Genomic DNA, 22,064 nt, shown 5'->3' on the forward strand with positions numbered 1-22,064 from the left:
ATGGAGAAGAAAAAGGCAGCCTCTCATTTTAAAAAGAGAGCATAGTACTGACAATAATCTATTTACTTCAGAAGCTTTAAAACTTGAATTTTTTCTTCATGTCTTCCTTTTATTCCCTGAGCACAATGATTTTTACTGAACTGGAGAGTTTTAAAACAATATAAATCATCACTTTTTTGTCAGAAAATTCAATACCCTTTCCCCCCCTCAAGTTTATATCAAGTTTTCTTAAGAAAGTCATGTCAATACAGTGACTGACAGATGATAAATCCCAACGGAAGCCTTATAGATTAGCAATTATCCTTGCATATAACTACCCTAAATTTGAGATGGGATATCTTTATGATCATTGTCTAGTATATGTCAATGAGTGCTTCATTTCTTGTATCTCCTTAATTGGTTCTGTATTACCCAGTCAATTCTTCTCATTATGTGACATCGTGTTAAAGATTTTTGCCTTCAGATTCACTTATTTTTCTTTTTCTTTAAACCCAAGCTTTTCAAAGTAGCTTTCTACATCCCTAAGGGAGCTTTTTATGCCCTTTAAGAAACTATTCTGAAATTAATAATTCATTTCACTGCAATTGTTCTGTATTAACCATACTGTGCCTCCAAAATGTTTTTTCTTTTGATGTACTTATTCCATTTCCTTTTCAAAATATTGTGATTTTCATAGTGTCTGTATTGTTCATTTAGGCACACTTATGAAGAAAACTGTAATGGGAAAGCCAACCCAGACTTCATAACTACACTTTGAAAAGTTAAGATAAGAATATTGAATTATGAAAGTTTAGGGAAATTTGTCTTCATTTTCATTGACTTGAACTACCTACTTCCATTCAAGATTTTGCTAGAGAGAGTGATGGAATATTACAGTCTTTCTGAGGATGGTAAGATGAGGCAGGACTTAGTTATAAATAGGAAAATGATATTGTTAATAACTTTGTACTCTCATTCTCAGTATCCCTTTGGCCCTTAAAGATGCTCATTTTCTTCTTACAAATCACTCATGCATCACACTTAATGTCGCTTTTACAGAAGTGACCTAGTATTTATACCATTTAAAAAGAGACATTTTTCATTCAAACTTTAAATTCATAATAATAATGTATTTAACATTTGACACACAGTGTTCATTAAAGTAATAAAACAATAGCTAAAATTTATTAAGCTCCTAGTATAGTCATGTTCAGATACTTAAATTATCTCATGTAATCTTTATCATAACTTTGAGATAAATCATACTATTAAATTCAATTTAGAGCTGAGGGACGTTAAGTAATTTGCTCAAAAATTATACTATTAAAATGCATTTTATTTTGAGAAGAAATGATAGAAAAACAAATTCAGTGGTAGAATTCCAGACTCTCTAAGACCTTCTAAGTGATTCCAGAACAATGACAGATGACTTTTCATAAATTTAAAATCTAGTCATAATAGTGAAGGTATATCCAAATAAAATAATTTGATATGCATTTTTTAAGTATCAATGGGATATAAGATCATTTCTAGTGTTTCTCAAAGGGTAAATTGTTAATTATATCATTGTTCTCAGATAGAGTGCAAAAAGAAAATAGGTCATTTGGAAATAAACAACAGCATTATCTTTCTACCCTGGTATAATTGCAATCAGTTACTAACACAAAGAAGTCATTTAATGAGCAACAACCCACAGGAGACTTAAATCCCAATCTCATTTTGAACCTCATTCCAAAGCATTTATCTAACCTCATCTAGAGCCCAATTAACTGTGTACTTTACTGAAAGAAGTATAAATTCTTTTTTCTTGCTATAGGATTGGAAGTATTCTTAAAGATTGGCGATTTTTAAAAGTTAACAATATGTGGTTATATTCAAGGGGAACCATTTGAAGACTAGTAGCCTTTCTAACCTTCATACTTCCATTTATATTTTATATAAAATAGGTTCTCTATTATTCTAATTGCAATACTTATCTCAGATGTTGTTCTTACAGAAGAGACATAAAAAAGTTTTCATTTTCTTTTCAATTGTCATTTCTCAGAGTTCTGGCACAGTTTTAAAATATAAATTGCCTGAATTTTAGCTTCTGGTTCTTCATGTTATTCAGAAAAAGGTCTAAATTCCAAAGCATGGAAGTATGGGGAGGATTGAGGGATTGACAGATTACATATATATAAAATCCTCAGATAAATCTTAACTTTTGAAAATTCATAATCAGAGACTGTACGTTTATTATAAGTTTTATAAAATACCAAGTTCCAATTTTATTTTATTTTATTTTTAAACCTTTATTTTTAAAAATATATATATTTTATTGATATTTCACAGAGAGGAGGAAGGGAGAGAGATAGAGAGCTAAAAACATCAATGAGAGAGAAACATCGACCAGCTGCCTCTTGCACACCCCCTACCGGGGATGTGCCCGTGACCAATGTAGATGCCCTTGACCTGGAATCGAACCTGGGACCTTTCAATCCACAGACCGACGCTCTACCACTGAGCCAAACCGGCTTCGGCATCAAATTCCAATTTTAATGCCCTTTCTCTGGTTTCATAAATTCTCCAATCATAATTATACTTTTGCTAGAGGCATGGTGCACAAATTCATGCACCAGTGGGTCCTTGGTGTGGCCTGAAGAATCAGGCAGAAAGTGGCTCTCTAAAATCCTCTGAGGGGTTCTGGTTGTAAGAGGGCATAGGCCAGGCTAAGGGATCCCACCAGTGCATGATTGGGGCCCAGTAGGGACGCGGGTGGTTGGTAAGCTGGGGAGGGACTGTGGGAGGACTCCAGGGCATGTCCAGCCTATTTTGCTCTGTCCTGATTGGCTGGACCCCAACAGCAAGCTAACCAATAGTTGGAGTGTCAGTCTCTTGGTGGTCAGTGCACATCATAGTGAGAGGTTGAGGGGCCTTAGCATATAATTAGCTTATTACACTTTGATTGGTTGAACAGCTGACTGGACCACAGGACACTTAGCATATTAGGCATATATATATATATATATATATATATATATATATATATATATATATATATTTTTTTTTTTTTTTAAACATTTTATTGATTTTTTACAGAGAGGAAGAGAGAGGGACAGAGAGTTAGAAACATCAATGAGAGAGAATAATCAATCAGCTGCCTCCTGCACACCCCCAACTGGGGATGTGCCGGCAACCAAGGTACATGCCCTTGTCCAGAATCAAAGCTGGGACCTTTCAGTCTGCAGACCAACATTCTATGCACTGAGCCAAAACGGTTTTGGCGGCTGGCTTTTATTATATAAGATTTTACATTTAAAATATTAAACCAAAGACTATTTTTATATTGCCATCATATTTTTTACTAATAAATATGATAATCTAAGTGTATGCAAGGAAGCCTTTGCAAAATAAACTTGTGTTTATGAGAATGTAGGTTCTTTTATTTTAAATCACCCTATATTTACCTTAATTTATCTTCTAAATATTCATAATATATTGTACTCAACACTCAGAAACAACGTATTTCAATTCAGAAAATATTTTTTAAAAAGAACTTGTGATTCAAATTTCTGACTAATATATTTAGTTTTTAATATGTTTATTAAATATCTTAGCAAGCAATAACAACTTTTTAGGACTTTCCCTAAACTCTTAAGTACTTGTTGGGATGTGAAAGAGAGAGGGAAATTAATTATAATTTCTGGATGATAGAGAATGCTGTGAAGACTCTGAAGACTTAAAATTGCCTTTTCTGCTATACCTAATATCATGATTCTTCAAGAACCCAGGAAAAGATTCATCTCTACAAGAGGAAAACCAATGGGTTTCTAGAATTATGACCTTTATCTCTTAATATCCTCCTGAGAGACATCAATAATTTCCACTGACCCTACATAAAAAAACCTTAATATGATAAGTAAAGGTCACCTTCATTATTATATTTTTCAAGATATGTAGTACTTTTGAAATAAGTTTAATATAGTAAGAGAATTAATAAAATCACGAATTAAAATTCAGAAAGATAGAAAGACATTTGCAAATGATAATTATAAATTAGGTAACTCAGAACAATTGTCCTGAAAGAAAGATATCTAAACAAATAATATATGTATAAATATCTAAACAAAATATATGTATAATCATCTTAAAAGTACAAGGTAGTAAGAAGATACTGAGGCATAGCTAGAACAAATCTGATATACCGGATTAGGTCTAAGAAAAATAATACCAACACTCAGAATTACTTTTGCCCTAAAACCATCTTTTGATAAAGGGGAAAAAAGCTTTAAAATTAAACTGATTTTGAAGACATCACAGAACAAGGGGACAAATCAAAGTCAAGTGCACATTAAACAACTTCCAATAAAGCTTGTATATCAAGGACAAAACTCAAATGATTAGAGTCAAAGAGAGTGAAAGTAGCCCTTGAGTGAACTTGAGGCTTGGCTTTCTATAATTTTGATTGTGCAAAAAACTGAAACTTTTGCATTTATATTAAAATGTTCTTCCATTGATGGTACCTGAATTGATCAGAGAAAGTAAACAAAAAATTTCTCAGAGGCTAACCCCATCATCCTAAACTTTATATTATACTTATAATTAGATTTCTATTTGAAACACTTAACGAGAGTCAGTAGATAGAACATAAATATAAATAGCCTACATGTCTGTACATATTGAAATTATTGGACACAGAATATAAACTATGACTATTAGTTCATAAAATTAAAACTGTAAAAAATTGCCAGTTTTAGAAATTACAAAGGTACCATAGCAACAGATATGATATAAATAAAACTCTATAACAAGAAAAGATTATATATATATATATATATATATATATATATATATATATATATATATAAAACCCTAATATGCAACCGAACAATCAACCAGTCACTATAACATGTGCTGACCACCAGGGGGCATATGTGAACCATGGCAGGCATCAGCAGCAGGCAACAGAGCATTGTACATAGTGGGCGTTGGCCATGGCAGGATAGTGGATCAGGTGAGTGGGGACTGTAATTGTGGTGAGCCTCTGGTGTTTACTGAAAATTCCTTGCACGTCACAGTCCCACCCAGTACTCGCACCTGCTACTCGCACTAGACCCTCTTGCACTCATGGCTGTTACCTGGAGCTGGCCCCAATTGCTCAGTGCCATCAGTAGATGTGAACAGCATCTGCAGGTTTCAATCGCCCCTCAGGGCCTCTCCAACTCCCCCTGCTCCTGAGGAGCGATCGAGGCCAGCAGTCACTACTCACCCACTGTCGGTGCCAGCATCCCTTGCAGTTGATGCCAGCATTGACCGCAATCACTCTGAACCATCAGTGGATGTGACAGGGCTGGGGCTGTCAGAGCATGGGAGTGGCAGTAGCAGGAGTGGCCCTGTCAGCAGACAGGAAACCAGGAGCTGTGGCAGGAGGGACTGGGCTGGAGCATGGAGGAGGGGCATGAGACCTGCCCTTGTGCCTACCACAGCCTCATGGCCCACAGTTCCTTTTAAAGTGCACAAATTTATGCATAGACCCCTAGTAATAATAATAATTCTAAATCAGTAGATAAGTAGAAAATATGGAAGAACATGAAACAATCAGATGAAATAATATCCAGATAAGAAACTGAAAAGTAACAAATTATATTTAAAATTCCAAAAGAAATGTTCTTGTTCTTCTCTATGAATACTAAAACCACACCTCTTCATCTTTGATTTCCTCAGAGTTCAGTTGCTATATATATATATAGATTATATATATAGCAATGTCTTCATGAACACCAAAACTTATGTTTCTTTTTATTTGAATTCCCCAAAGTTCAATAAATAATTGTTAAACTGATACCAGTTTTAGCTTTAGCCATCATATAAAAATGTTTGTTTTTTTTATCATCTAACACAACCTTCCCCAGGTGAACCATGTTCTTTTAATATAAAATTATGTTTTTCCTAGATATTCTGTATTTTCTTGTCTTGGATTTCCATTTACCATATTCTTTCTGCCGTGAATAACTTCCTGTAGATAGTCTAACCACCATTAAAGTTCCAAAAGAAATGTTCTTGTTCTTCTCTATGAATACTAAAACCACACCTCTTCATCTTTGATTTCCTCAGAGTTCAACAGATATCTGTTTAATTTATATTAGTTTTGTATTATCTATGCCATGAAAGTTTTTGTACAGTTGCAGTCCACTTAAGAAAATATAATTTGTTACTTTTCAGTTTCTTATCTGGATATTATTTCATCTGATTAATTTCATGTTCTTATATAGAGACACAGGATGCTAAGGAAATGGATCTAGAAAAGAAATTCATATACATCACAATATAAGACAGCGTGGTGACAACTTAAGAGCATGAGTATATATATTAGTAGATGAGTTAACAAATCCTCAACAGGATTAAGAAGTATGTGTGAAACAGTAACAGACAGGTTTTGGATACTGTAAACACATTGAACCCAGTAGTTCTATGCACTAAGATAGCTTACTCATAACTAAGATTGTCTTCTGTATATATTATTATTAGTAAGATTATATTTGTTATTTTATTCTCTCTCTTTGTGATTTGAAATGAGTCGTTTTTAAAATAAAATGATTATTAAATGATGTCTGGGCATAATATTAAGCTAAATGCCAATGTAGCTTTTCCCACATTATGATTTTCTATATATTCACATACTGTGTGTGTGTGTGTGTGTTTTGTTTGTTTGCTTGTGTGTGTGTGTGTGTGTGTGTGTGTGTGTGTGTGTGTGTTTTAATTTGAAAAGACTTAAGATCTGGGGTTTTTTAATTGAAGAAGAATATTCATAGTATTTAAAAATTACCCTAGCTCTCTAGTCATTTTGAAAAATACCATCTGGCATCAACATTTACTCAATGTATAATCATAGGAACAAAACACCTGCATTTAGTGTATCTTCACTTGGTTTCTCCTTGATCATCAAGAGTAGTAACACTTTGATCATCTGATTGCTTGTTATTCTTTTTCTTGTAGCATTACAATTTTCACTCAAACATTTGATGTTGGCATATTAACACCTGTTTATTTTAAACCATATAAATATGACAAATAAATAAAAACAACTTAGATTCTGTTTTGAATTCATTCCAAAGTAACTTGGAAAAAGAGGTAAAGTAAACACAGCCTATGTTTTCTTGGAGAAAACAAATAATAAACTCTACCAATCCAGGAAAAACTGATATGAAATAAGCATATTCTGATATTATATAGATAAGCCAATAACAACAACAAGAAAAAAAAACAGCTGAGATATTGAAGAGGTTGTGTGATTTTTTAATTTACCTTTATTGTTGAGAGTATTACCAATGTTTCATTTTTTTCCCCATTGACTTCTTCCACCCTACCCCCAACCTCCCAGACCTTCACCACACTATCGTCTGTGTCCGTGAGTAATGCATATATGCAAGATAAGTTCTTTGGTTAATCTCTCCCTTCTACTCCTACCTTCCCTCTGATATTCATTGGTCTATTTCATGCTTCTATATCTCTGGGTCTATTTTTTTCATAAGTTTATCTTTTTCTTTATATTCCAAATATGAGTGAGATCGTGTGATACTTGTTTTTTTTTATCAACTCATCATTAATGTTGCTTGAACATTAATGTATATGAAATGAGCAAATAAGTTATTTGCTAATTTCTTAATAGCCTATTATCTTTAAATATATTTTTATTGATTTCAGAGAGAGAGAGGGGAAAAGAAAAATTAAAACATCAAAGATGAGAGAGAATCATTGATCAGCTGCCTCCTGTGTGCCCCACTCTGAAGATGGAGCCCACACTCAGGAATGTACCCTGACTAGGTATCAAACCATGACCTCCTAGTGCATAGGACAACATTCAACCACTGAGCCACACAGGTCAGGCTATTCTTGAGACAAAAAGGCATTTGTTTCATTATTTGGCATAGTCTTATAATTAATAAATTTGCTAAACCAGGTCATAGTATAAATCTAGCCTCTCTTATTCTATCATTTAAAAAATAATTTTGGAGTTCCTGGGATATTTTTATGCTTTACATGAGTACCATAATGTTAATGTTCATGCTATGTAACATCCAAAATTGAATGCATTTTTTTGCCAATCTGTGTTCATTATAACCAAGCAAATTTCTTCTCCTGAAATATTCACACTGTATCACTATCACCAGTTATATTCATATTCTACTATCACTAGTTATAGTAATATTCTAATCTTATTTAAACATAATAGTTTCATTAAAATTCATTAATATTATTTAAACATAATAGTTTCATTAAAATTAAAATTTCCCTCCTGCTTTTTCAAGCATATAAAAATCTGTGAAAACTTTTATTTTCTTGTTTCTCCACATTACTTACGATAAAAAAAACAAAAACTGAATGTATTAAAACTACCATAGCCAATGTTATAGACATTTGTATGTTTTTTCTTTCTCCTTTCTTGAGGGCATTCTACTGTCTTACAATTTGTATCAAAAATGAACATTGAAAAAAACCCCACATATTTCAAATCAGTTTATTTATTATTTCCAAGCAATCTTATTAAATGGTAAGAGAAAAGGTATCAAGGTTGTTGAAAATTCAAGATTCATAGGTAAAGAACTGGTACTATTTTCATCAGTAATCCATTTTCTTTAACTTGGAATGGCACTCATCCTTGAATATAACCCAAAATTTATTCATTTTGCTCAGCCATCCTCAGTTATAATACACAAAATGTGTTTTTATTTTTCACTCACTACACATTAATAGCTATTATTACATATGATAAATTACTATATTTATTTTTTTACTCAACTATCAATTCTGTTTTTATTTAATAGTCAAACTTATTCCAAAAGAGGATTTTATGATGATTCACAAAGAGCCATATTACAAAATAACAATGTACAATATAATGAGAAAAAAAAATCTGAAGAATTAAAAATAAAGAGAAATAATATTTAAGGCAGATGGAACAAAAGTGGATAAATGTTCAAAATGTCTGCTCTACAGTAATACATTAGCCCCCCTCATTGGTGCAGGATATGTTCCAGGACTTGCAGGACATGCCTGAAACTATGAATAGAACTAAACATTATATGTACTATGTTTTTTTCAGTACATACATACCTATGACAAAGTTTATAAATTTTTAATAAGGCACAGTATAGATTAACAATTATAACAATGAACTATAGTAAAAGTTATGTGTATGGCTTTGGGGCCATTATTAAGAAAAAGAAGGGTCACTGGAACACAACCACAGAAATAAATGACAGTAGATCTGATAACCAAAAAGGCTGAGTGATTAAGATGCAGATAGCTTATTCAGTGTAGATACATTGGACAAAGATGATTCAATTCCTGTATGGCACAGAGCAAGATGGCGTGGAATTTTATCACATTACTCAGAATGGTGCACAATTTAAAATTTATAATTTGTTTTTTTCTAGAATTTTCCATTTAATATTTGCAGTCTGCAATTGATCAGGCTAACTGACTCAGTAGAAAGTGAAATCCAGGATAAACTGTGTTTAATACATTGTGCTGTACTTAATTTTTTTTGTGTCTGTTTCTTCTACTGGGTTTGAATATTATGGAAGACAAGAGGTCTGGTGCACAAAATTCATGCACAGGTAGAGTTCCTAAGCCTGGTCAGTGATCAGAGTCTATGGGGCCTTCTTTCCCTTGGCTGTCAGCTGCTGGCTGGGGTCTTCATTTCACACTGCCCCCTGGTGGTCAGCGCACATCATAGAGGGCAGTCAAACTCTTGGTGGGTGGAACTTTCTAGGGGACAATTTGCATATTAGCCCTTTATTAGGATAGAGATTGTATCTCATGCATCTTCATGCCTGGCCCCTAAGAGGGCCTGATAAATATCTGTTGACTACATGTACATATGAAGAAGAATGAGTAATGGTTCCCTAGTCCTAAAACGCTTCAGCTGAAAAAGGTGAGCTATAATAATTAGGTATTGTGAAATTAGATTAGAAAGAGGGCATTTAACAGCTCTGTGTATAACTCAAGCTTTGCAATGAAAAATATAAAAGCAGCTATGTTAAAACTAAATGAATAGTATCCATCAGATTTGGCATTTATTACACAATATCAGCATACTAGGCACTGTCGTAAACATAAGCACTTTATCCAGTGAATTTAGATTTATTTGTGCTGACTTTTTTACTGAAAAGACTGATGCAAATTCATAGAAGATGGTCAAAAGAATACAGAAAGATGACTTAAGTTTTCAACTTTTATAGGGACTACCTTAAATCAACTGCTCATGCTGGAAACCCATCATATTACCAGGCATACACATTACCATTACATTTTTCTTTGAACAGTGATTAGATTTCTTTGCTTATTAACCTTGTATTGATAGTTGCTGTTTCTATTTTATTATTTTTATTGTTTGTTGCACTTTTTTAAAGTACCATATAACAGTAATTCTCTATTTTTTTTAACACCCTGAATATAATAGTTCACTTTTGCAATACTCTAATATCTATAGTGTAGTCACCTATCCTCCAAGTTTTGTAAGGAAGTAAAACAAATATTGATGAAGACTTTTTTTGGGGTAATGATAGCCATAAAAACATATTCAAAGTTGGAAATAATAAGAATACTGGCTAAATAGTTCAAATATTAATTTTAAGAAATATCTCCACAATATTTTAAAATCTAAAGATTTTACCATTGTATGTATATATTATTATGGACTAAATTTTAATAAAGTTTTATTGTATTGGTAAATTATTATGTAAATTTCTCATTTTAAAGAAGATCTTAATTTAAAAAAAAATAAAAATATATATATATAGTGTTAAGTTTTCTTGTTAAAAATTCTTATTTTTAACTTTTTACAATGTTTTCAATATCATAAGGATCTTTGGTTTATAGGAATCTTTTTAATGATCCGCGTGGAAAGAGTTCCAATTCAGGGTTCGGGTTCTGGAGAAGGGCCGCACACAAATGAAGAGACTTGTGACTTGAAGAAATTCAATTTAGCGATATGGGGGACCAGGCGGTAGTCCAACTCTAGTGGGAGAACTACTATGTGCTCTGGCCCAGCCATCCCCTTTTATTGAGGCTTTGGGGAAAACATCTTAGGCAATATAAACAGAAATTTACATGTAGCCCTTAGGCAGGAAATAACAGAAACTTAAACAGGACAAACAAGGTGGAGGCTGCTTCAGCTAACAATGTTTCAACTAAAGGGTGAGTGGTTAGAGCAATTAAGGTTGTTGACCAGCCTTCCTGGCTTCCTGTCAACATCTCTTTTTAGTGAAACTGATTTGTTTTCCAGCATTGGTCCAAGTAACAATTGAATCAGGCACTAACTTATTTAGAAAAAAAGTGTGTGTGTGTGTGTGTGTGTGTGTGTGTGTGTGTGTGTGTGTGAAATTGTGGGCCAACTCATAAAAAGCAAGTTTTTCTGGAGCAAGGACCAAAATAATGTGGGAGACCTAAAGGCTAATTCCTTTCTGTTTCCATATATATTTATATTTTCCCCCCTCTATTTTAACAGAGAAATTCTAAGTTTAATTACGTAGAAGCCTGGATTTTTTCTCTCTTCCTGTATCTATATGGCATAATATTGATTGCCAGAAATTCTGAGGTAAAAGTCTTTATTTTAATTATGCTCACCAATAAATAAAACCAGACATTAGCTCAAATAGGAATGGCAGATTTTAATCATTAATATACTATTGCAACATGGAAAAGAGTTCAAAGTAAACTGAACTCAACTTCAATTAGCACAGAGGTGACTGGGACTTTTAAATGGAGACTGGAGAAGTTGGAAAGGGAACAAGCTGAGACTCAGCAGAATCAGAAAAGTGACAATTTATAAAATGTGAGTGGGGAGGAAGGTTGTTCCATGTGAAACTCCTCTGGGTTTGCTAACTGCTGCGTGTCAAAGTAAAGCGCCTGCCCCTCAGCATAACCCCAACACCCAGAGACCGAAAAACAATTGGGTGTTGGCTAGAACAAACACTAAAATGTTTTTGGCAGCCTTGAGTTTTCTCAGGCAGGAACTTTAAGGGGTCTAGATCATTCTAGGAATGCTGCCCTCAGCTGTTAGAAACAATATTAGTGTTAGTTTGTGTACTTTTAGGCCAAAGTGGAGGCCTAGTCCAGCAGAAGGCTCAGAGGAACCTGGCTAAAGTTTGGTTCAGGAAAGAATTTTTGTCATTATCTAGAAGCTTTTAACTGCCCTCCCCTGTTATGCCATATGGCAGAAAATAGTTTCCCACATCTCCAAAGTAAAGACAACCTTTATTTTGTCTACTAGAGGTCCAATGCACGATATTAGTGCCAGGGGCTTGCCCCTGGCCCCTGCCCACTGCCTCCTAGGTGGGGGGCCTCTGCCGAGACCACTGCCCTCTATGGCTTTGTCTAGAAGGAAGGACATCTGGAAGGATGTCCAGTCTAATTAGCATATTATGCTTTTATTATTATTATTATTATTATTATTATTATTGATGGATTTCCTGTACTGCTGCATGACCTTATATAGTCTCACAATAAATTTCTATCACCAAATGCAATATGAGTCTGCCATGTAGCTCATTAAAACCTTATACAGGTTAAATAACCCAGTACAATGCTTTACACTGTACTGAGATGACCAATGGGCATATATATCATAGTCTTGTAGTTGAAGGTGTAGCCAAACCAATTACTATAAGATCATAATCATACACTAATTGTTTCAATCACTAGTTATGGGAATAGCATAAATTCACTTGTCATCAATGCAGTTTAATAGCATAGAAGTGGTTTAACTCTCTTTCAAGGAATTATGACTTTATGAAACTAATATTTCAGAGAGAAGTAATTCAAGAAGACGGTGACTACAGCATTGTTAAAAAAAAAAAAAAGGAAAAAAAGATCAGAATGTTGATTTGAACAGGACATCCAGATAACATCATAATTGAAAACAGATACACTAAGCAGAAAGCAGACTTGAGTTTTCTGGTTCTTGAACATTTATGCAATTGGCCAGTTGTAAAGTCATGCTAGTGAAAGTACATGCATTTTTAGTCTCTCCCTCAGACATTTAGCTAATGATTGATCATAAATTACTTTGCTACTGGAAATGTAAGGCCAGATCTATATGATGTTAATGAGTTAGATGCTACATTGCAGATGACCGATAATAATAATCAGGGGCTATTAAATGTGTACTGATGATGAGCACCAATTTGTTTCAGTGGACAAACCTAAATTGAGAACCTGCATTACTCGAATTCTCTAGCTAAGAGAAGGTGGCTTTACTTCTTTGAAGCTCAGGAGCTTTTTAGTAAAATGGGGACATATTTATTAGTTCTCACAGATTACTTCTCACAGAATAAAAGTTATGATCATGTATGTGGAAGTATTTTGTAAAATGGCAAATTAGCTATCTTTATTATTACATGATCATTCTTTAAAAATATAGATTTTAAAATAAAACTTAAAAGGAGACATAAGTAAATAAATATATAAATAAATGCATTGAAATATTTATTGTGAAGGAGAAAAGCTGATTAAAGATACCTATTCAATAATAGTGTTAGCTTGTATTTTAAAACTATTTTAATTCTAATTTAATAGTGCATTAAAATTTTGAAATAAAAAATAGAGTAGATTAAATCACAAATACATTTAAAAAGTAATATTCTAGATTTAAAATTTAAGATGCTTTCTGATTTTATATTCAGTGAATAGATGTCGAAGATATTCTATATGCTGATCTCTAAGTGATTATTATAAGCCATAGAAGCCAATATTATCATGTGAGCTTATAGATAAAGAGACTAAGGTTCAGAGTAGCTTGCAAAGCCTAAATTTGCATGGCTAATGCATTTAAGTGCTGATGTTTTACTGGTTTTCTAAAAAATCCTAAAGTTAATGATTTTATCCTTTATATTATACTGAAGGTCTGGTGCATGGATTTGTGCACATTGAAATAAACTTAATTAGAAAGGACTAGTGGGGTGGGCTGGACTGCACAGAACTGGCTGGACATATCCTGGATCCAACCTCTAGTGGTCCCTCCCCGGCCAGCTGCACTTGGGGCAGTGCTGGGGCTCGAAGGGGAAGGGCATCTTTGGAGTGAGCAGGGTCACTCCAGCAGGTGGTGTCCGTCAGCCTGGTCTGCGGGGACTGGGCAGAAACCAGCAGTCTGACACCCCCTGGAGCAGTCCCAGAGTGTGAGAGGGTGCTCTGTATAGTTGCTGTCATTCAGCAGCTCCTGCGTTGAGTGCCTGTCCCTTGGTGGTCATTGCACATCATAGCTACCAGCCTGTCAGCCAGTCAACCTGTTACTTAGACTTTTATATATATAAAAAGGCCTGGGGAATGAAATTCGTGCACGGAGTGGGGAGTCCCTCAGCCCAACCTGCGACCCCTTGGGAAATGTCCAACTGCCTGTTTAGGCCCGATCCCTGTGGTAGTCGGACATCCCTAAACAAGCAGTCAGACATCCCTTTCATAATCCAGGCTGCTGGCTCCCAACTGCTCACCTGCCTGCCTGATTGCCCCCCACCACTTCTGCCTGCTAACCTGATCACTCCCCTGCCAACCTGATCGACACCTAACTGCTTCCTTGCCAGCCTGATCGTCACCAACTGCCCTACCTTGACAACCTGGTCATCCCCAAATGACCTCCCTTGCATATTCCCTCTGTATTAGATAGGGTTTTTTCTTTAACATATTGGACAGCCCTAACTGGTTTGGCTAGGTGGATGGAGCATCAGCCTGCAGACTCAAGAGTCCCAGGGTCGATTGTGTTCAAGGGTATGTACCTTGGTTGGGGGCACATACCCAATGGGGAGTGTGCTGGAGACAGCTGATCAATGTTTCCCTCTCATATATGTATCTAGCTCTCAGTCCCTTTCCCTTCCTCTTTGTAAAAAATCAATAAAATATATATTTAAAAAAACAAAACACTTAAAATTCCTCCTCCATATCTGCCTGGCTGGTGTGACTCAGTGGTTGAGACCCAGGCTGCCCCTGTTGGCAGGGTATAGTGCCATGGGGGTGCATACCCCTCCCATGCTGAGACCCTAGCTCAGGCTGTGGCCTCTGGCAGGGGATCAAACTGGGAGTGAATTTGTTTTTATTTTTATAAAGGATCAAGAGGGCCTCTGTGCAGCATTCTGCCAGGCTGCTTACTCTGCAGGCTCTCAATGACAGCCCTCCCTGAGACAGGGGGACTCTAGCAGGGCTTCAAGGACTGGGCGCAGCCATCTTGTGGCTATGGGAGCCGCCATTTTTGTTGTGGAGTGATGGATAATTTGTATATTGCTCTTTTATTAGATAGGATATAATTTGCCAAATAAGCTTGCATTTTAAGTCACACTGCCGATTTAAATACAAATACTAGTAAATATATATGCTTGATTATTTATTGCTTTAAATTATGGATTATATGGTCACACAGTTCTATTCAATTTTGTATCTAATATTGAGGCAATTATTTAAATTACATGCACCTCAGTTTCCTCTGTTAAAAGGTAATCACTGTACCTATCTCGTAGGATTTCTGTGTTGATTAAAGAGTTTATACATAAAAAGTGCTTCAAATAGCACTTGGCACTGAAGAAGCACTCGGTTAGCTCTTATTATTGGGCCACTATTTTCTGCTACTATCTTTCTTTCTAAATATCTCCATTCCAAAATAATTAAAAATTAAAGTTTTTTATGAAAAAATTACAATTGATGCATTATAATTTATTTATAATTCACACCTTAACATCAAATTTAATAATCAATCTGGTATGCTATCATTTTTATGATTCATTATCTAAGTTACTTAAAATGCCATCATTCTGCAGCAAAGTATTCAGGAAAAATGTATAAACATCTTGCCTTTTCTTGAAGAGGGAGAGGATGATGAAAAATTATTACTATCTTTGTAGAGAATATCATGTCCAATTTAAATGAGAATAAATTGGCAATACAACCATCACAACAAAATCATAATAACCGTATCATATGTTTGATTATTTAGAAGAAAATATCCCTTTAAAATGTATAAAAGTAATAGTATATATGATTTATTTTAATAAACCATTATATTCCTGGGTATGTGTAAAGGATGCTATGCGTATGGTTTGTAATCAACAAATAAGCTTAGCAGGCAGAATTTTTTTTCAGTTTATAAATGAGGAAACAATTTCAGAAGCTTTTTGTAATTTGGAAGGATGTAGAACAGTTATTGTGTGTACAATCCTTATACTTGGATAGGCATGAGTTTCAATTATATATTTTTTCTGACTAATATGTAACTATTATCTATTTCATTTTTATGGTGTGTGAAATTCCTCATCATGTTGTTATGAGGATTGTGTGTGATCATGTCCATATGACCTTTAGTATAAAATTGCACTCATAGACATCATTCATATCTGGTTACCATTTTAGGATTATGCTAATGCATAAATATTATGTAAATTTTTATTAAAGTATATGTTTCTCTGACTCTAATAATCACCATCATTGATAACCATTTTATCTATTCATAGAATACTAGTATATTGAAATTAAACATTTTGATCAACCATTTTTTAAAATTGATTTTTATAGAGAAGAGGGGGAGAGAGAGAGAGACATAGATTTGTTGTTCCACTTATTTATGTATTCATTGTTTGCTTCTGTATGTACCTTGATTGGGAATCAAACCCACAAACTTGGCATACCAAAACCATGCTCTTACCAACTGAGTTACCTGGCCAGGACCCTTGATCAGCCATTTTTAAATTAATATTTAATTATCTGGACATAAAAGTCATATACATGTGTATCTTCATAAAAGTCATATACATGTGTATCTTCAGGCTTAATTGAGGAATCTATGGAACAAATATTCTTACTCATCTAGTGTTTCCCATTGCAAAACAGAGCTGAAATACTGGCCAAGGTGATGGTGGTGATTTTGTCCTCACATAGAGAGCAGGTACCCGCAGACCACTTTAATTTGATGTTTTTTCTTTCTAGAATAGAAATGGCTGGAGAAAGACCTTTGATTGCAATTTTTGATGAGCTTGAATCACTCTTTCATACTGTGAGTTGACCATAACCTACAAAAGATTAATGCATTATAAAACCAAATCAAGAATGACATTTTCATTTTTACACCAAAAGCATAGCAGCAATATTTCTCATAAAGAAATGATTGATTTATACTGGATAGAGGCAATATACTTTTTTACACAAGTGCACATATTTTTATAAAAACATTCAAACCTTTAATATAATTATTTTCTCACATTTTTCAGTGAAATATTATTTAAAAGCAAAAAATAGGGACTACAACTATATAATATTTTATACTGTTCTATTAATGAATGTTATGAAAATATTCTTCAAGTGAATTTGTCAAAAATGATGTTTCCAAGGAACCATTCCACCATCTGGAACACTGCAGTGTATTGTGAGTCATGCTAAAATTATTTGGCATGTGACATGCCTAAACCATTTTATTTATAGTAGCACATCACAATGATTCGCTCCATCAGTGACTTGAATTCAAAATACTCAAATAGGATTGATGACTCAATAGTTTAGTTTTGAAAAATTCATGCATCATAAATGATAAGACACTTTCATGAAATAATCTGTTTCAGTCACAGATGCACCATCCTTTTTAATAACATACTACCTTTTGAACAATTCAAACATTTTTCTACCACAACTGCTAAATGCTATACCTTCTTGTAAATACTGAATGTTGAAATAATAAATAGAAATGAGTGATATTATACTGTCTTTTCCTATTTATTAACATTTTTTTAAGTGGGACATCTGTAGGTGCTTTTATTATTTTTAAAAAATATATATTTTATTGATTTTTTTACAGAGAGGAAGGGAGAGAGATAGAGAGCTAGAAACGTCGATGAGAGAGAAACATCGACCAGCTGCCTCTTGCACACCCCGTACTAGGGATGTGCCCGCAACCAAGGTACATGCCCTTGATCGGAATCAAACCTGGGACCCTTTAGTCCGCAGACTGACGCTCTACCACTGAGCCAAACCGGTTTCGGCTATTAACATTTTTTATATGTGACAAAGAAACAAAAATATAAACAGGAATATATTTTTAAAAATTAAATTAATATTTTGTATTCCAAGTATTATGACATGTGCTTTAAGCTTCAAAGTAAATAATCTATTGTTCTTGACCCTACCTATTTATTTAAACCAGCTATATCATCAAAAAGAAGAAAAAATAAATTTATAATATTTTATTTCTTGGTAGAATGAATATCTACATCAAAATTTAAGTATATTGCTTTAAATTAAGTAAATCAACTTATTTATTTATTTAATATCTATATCCATATCCATATCCATATCCATATCCATATCCATATCTATATCTATATCTATATCTATCTATGGCTAAGTGATTGACCATACAGCTGTCCCACTGACAGACTAACTAGCTGATACATATGACATGCACTTGCAATTTAAAAATAAACATTGACTCACGCATATGCAATACATATAAAGCTCTTCCAATCGCATATGTGTGCTTTGATCTGTCTTTGTCAATCGTGAATTTGATTGATTTTGTTGACATTCTGAAGCTGAAAGGAAGTGGCATCATCGTCAGAATATGTCTGAAGAACAACTATTGGCACAAAGTACTTTGAAGCCAAAAGAAGCCGCATTGTTGACAGAATGTATCTGAAGACCAACTATTGGCCCAATGTATCATTTGAGTGATGACTATTGATTCAACAGATGATGCTGAAAAGAAAAAATTTCCCAATTAATTTCTTAATAATATTACTCCTTCAGGAATGTCATATCAAAAATTAAAATTAGGTGCAATCATCGTGCTACTGAGCAATCTTAATAATATTGATAAACGGGGTCTTTGTAATGGTACTAGATTTATTATCAAAAGATTGCAACCTAACATAATTAAAGCTGAAGTATTAACAGGATCTGGGGAAGGAGAGGTTGTTCTGATTCCAAGAATTGATTTGTCCCTATCTGACACTGGCCTCCCACTTAAATTAATTTTAAGACAGTTTTCCTTGATGCCAGTATTTGTGATGTCTATTAATAAACCATAAGGACAAACTCTAGATCTTCTAGCAATATTCCTACCTGAACCCATATTTAGATGTAATCAGTTATACGTTTCTTTTCTTTAGTTCTAAAAGCATGTGACATTAGAGTTAACACCGTAAATATTGCATCAAAGGGGAAATTAGTCAAGCACTCTGAAAGTGTTCTTACTCTTAATGTGATATACAGGGAGATATTACAATAAGTTTAATCAATTTATCAGTCATTGTTTTTATCAATGTTGTTTTTTTATTATGTTTTTGTTGTTTTTATATCATGTCTTGGTTGTTCTTATATCATGTTGTTACAGTTTGTTAATAAATTTATATATTACTCGAAGACTGGTGCACAAAATTCATGAGTGGGTACAGTCCCTAGGCATGGCCTGTGATCAGGGCCATCTTTCCCAGCTGTCCACAGCCAGCCCTGCCTCCCACCACCACCCCTCCCTTGGTTCTCTGTGCACCTCATAGTGATTGGTCCAGTGGTCATTCTGGTCATTCTGCCATTAGGGTCAATTTGGATATTACCCTTTTATTATATAGGATAGAGGCCTGGCACATGGGTGGGGGCTGGCTGGCCTGCCTGAAGGGGATCCTGGACTGAGGTGTGGGGGCGGGGCTGGCCTGGGGGAGAAGCAACCAGGTGTTTGCATGCCAGCTCCACCCCTGATTAGGGGCGGGGCCAGCCTGGGCAAGGGGCTCCTGGTGGTTTGCAGGCTGGTCACACCACAGCTTTATCTGGAATGACATCTGAAAGACATCTGGTCTATCAGCTCTAATTAGCTTATTACCCTTTTATTAGTATAGATTTTCATATACATTTTACTAATTTTCTTTCACATCTGACACTTCTATTATAGAGAAATGGCAAATAGCAATATTAAAATATTTCTTGTAATTAATATCCTTTCAATGTATTGTATATGAATCCATGTACTAGACCACTAGTAATTTAAAAAGAGAAGTAGAACAAGAGAATGACAAAAAGAGTAAGAGGTCTGAGGACATAATATTATTAGTGGCTCAAATTCTTTTGCACACCTACAAGTGATCTCAAGGCCCCAAATCAAACTATAGCTGAAAAAAGGTAAGTGACCAAACTGACCGTCTAATCCACATGTGTCAAACACAAGGCCCGCAGGCCAAATCCGTCCCGCCAGGCCTTGCAATGTGGCCCGCACTGCGCTGTCATCACTGCCCTCCGCTGCGTTTCCATCACAATGACAGTTTATGACTGTTCAGTAAACCATTCGGCCCACGATTTAGGCTGGATTTTAGATTTTGGCCCCTTCTCTGATTGAGTTCGACACCCCTAGTAATCTTTCATAAATCATACCATCAATGTAGGTATTTTATTGAAATTTCTAAAATATTTTGAAATATTATGTCATATTGACTTACCGTATTTTTCGGACCATAAGACGCACTTTTTTCCCCCCAGAAGTGGGGGGGAAAAGTCCCTGCGTCTTATGGTCCAAATATAGCCTACACATATACTTTAAAAAAAAAAGTTTTTTTTACTTGCCTGGCTCTGTGTGGTCTCTGTGTGCTTGCCCGGCTCTAAAATGGTTCTAAATGCTGCTGTTTACTTTACAGGGTTGATTATAGGTGTTTATGACTGTGATGTTGGGTTTTAATGCACATAAAATATTTTAGGACACTATTTGTTTCAGAATCTTTTTTTCTTCATTTCCCTTCTCTAAAAACTGGTGCATCTTATGGTCCGGAGCGTCTTATGGTCCGAAAAATACGGTATCAACTATATGAAATTATTGCACCTAGTTTTATAGCTTCCTTGAATCCCTTATTTTCTTCCATTACAATTTCCATTTCAAATTTTCTCCTGATGTTGAAAAGCTCAAACTATTATATAATGAAAAGTACAATGGGTGTTCAAGTTCCTCAATTAAGAACATTCAGCCGAAACTGGTTTGGCTCAGCAGTAGAGCGTTGGTCTGAGGACTGAAAGGTCCCAGGTTCGATTCCGGTCAAGGGCATGTACCTTGGTTGCTGGCACATCCCCAGTAGGGGGTGTGCAAGAGTCAGCTGGTTGATGTTTCTTCTCTTTCATTGACGTTTCTAGCCCTCTATTTCTCTTCCTTCCTCTCTGTAAAAAATCAATAAAATATATATATTTTTTAAAAGAACACTCAAAATACAAGAATGGCCTCAAAGTACTAGTCAATACTGGAAAAGAAAATAGAGACAACCCACACTTAAGATTTTGAAGAAATAATCACTTGGACATACCTAAGGGATTCTACAGCCACATTCAGAAAATTAAGCCATGATATTTGTTCTTAGGTAGCTCATTTGCAGTTAAATGTCAAGGATGTTTTTCTATTAAAAGACAAATGTTAACAGTAGAGAAATAAAGGAGAGGGAGCCAAATGTTTAACCCTAGCTCAGAATTGAGAGAATTGAGTTCTTTGTAATTGTAAAGTTTTTACAAATATTGTTTCAAATCAAATTGGGAAATTATATATATATATATATATATATATATATATATATATATATATATATATATATATATATAAAACCATACATTATCAATGAACTTTGGTTAGTGAGGAGATGTCTTCTGTGATGCAAATGGCAAACTAAGACATATAAAGGTGAGTTTCTTAAATATGGTCACTCTTGCATATGACTTTTTAAAGTCAGTAAATAAGTAGATCAATTAAAAATAATGTAAAGTTGTATTTGAGTGACCTTTTTTTCCCCTCGAATTGGTCTTTAATATACCATAGCAAATCAATTAATAGCTCCCTAATAGTTTTCCAACTTAAACTCTAAAAAGGAGCTTAGTATTTATATACTTTTAAGAACACTGCCTGTTCTTTCATTATTACAGATCTGAGTGGCTCAGCTGTATGAACAAATCTTTAACTGCATTTAATTTAATCATGTTTGACTACTTGAATATTCTTCAGGTTAAATGATCAACATGTAATAGAAATGACGAAGTACAGACAGATGCTGGGAGATCAGTTGTTTGTCATCTTTGGGCACTGTGGTATGTAAGTCTGATTATTTACTTATCTGCTT

The sequence above is a fragment of the Pipistrellus kuhlii genome, unplaced genomic scaffold (assembly GCF_014108245.1).
Source record: "Pipistrellus kuhlii isolate mPipKuh1 unplaced genomic scaffold, mPipKuh1.p scaffold_m20_p_1, whole genome shotgun sequence".
Lineage (NCBI taxonomy): Eukaryota > Metazoa > Chordata > Mammalia > Chiroptera > Vespertilionidae > Pipistrellus > Pipistrellus kuhlii.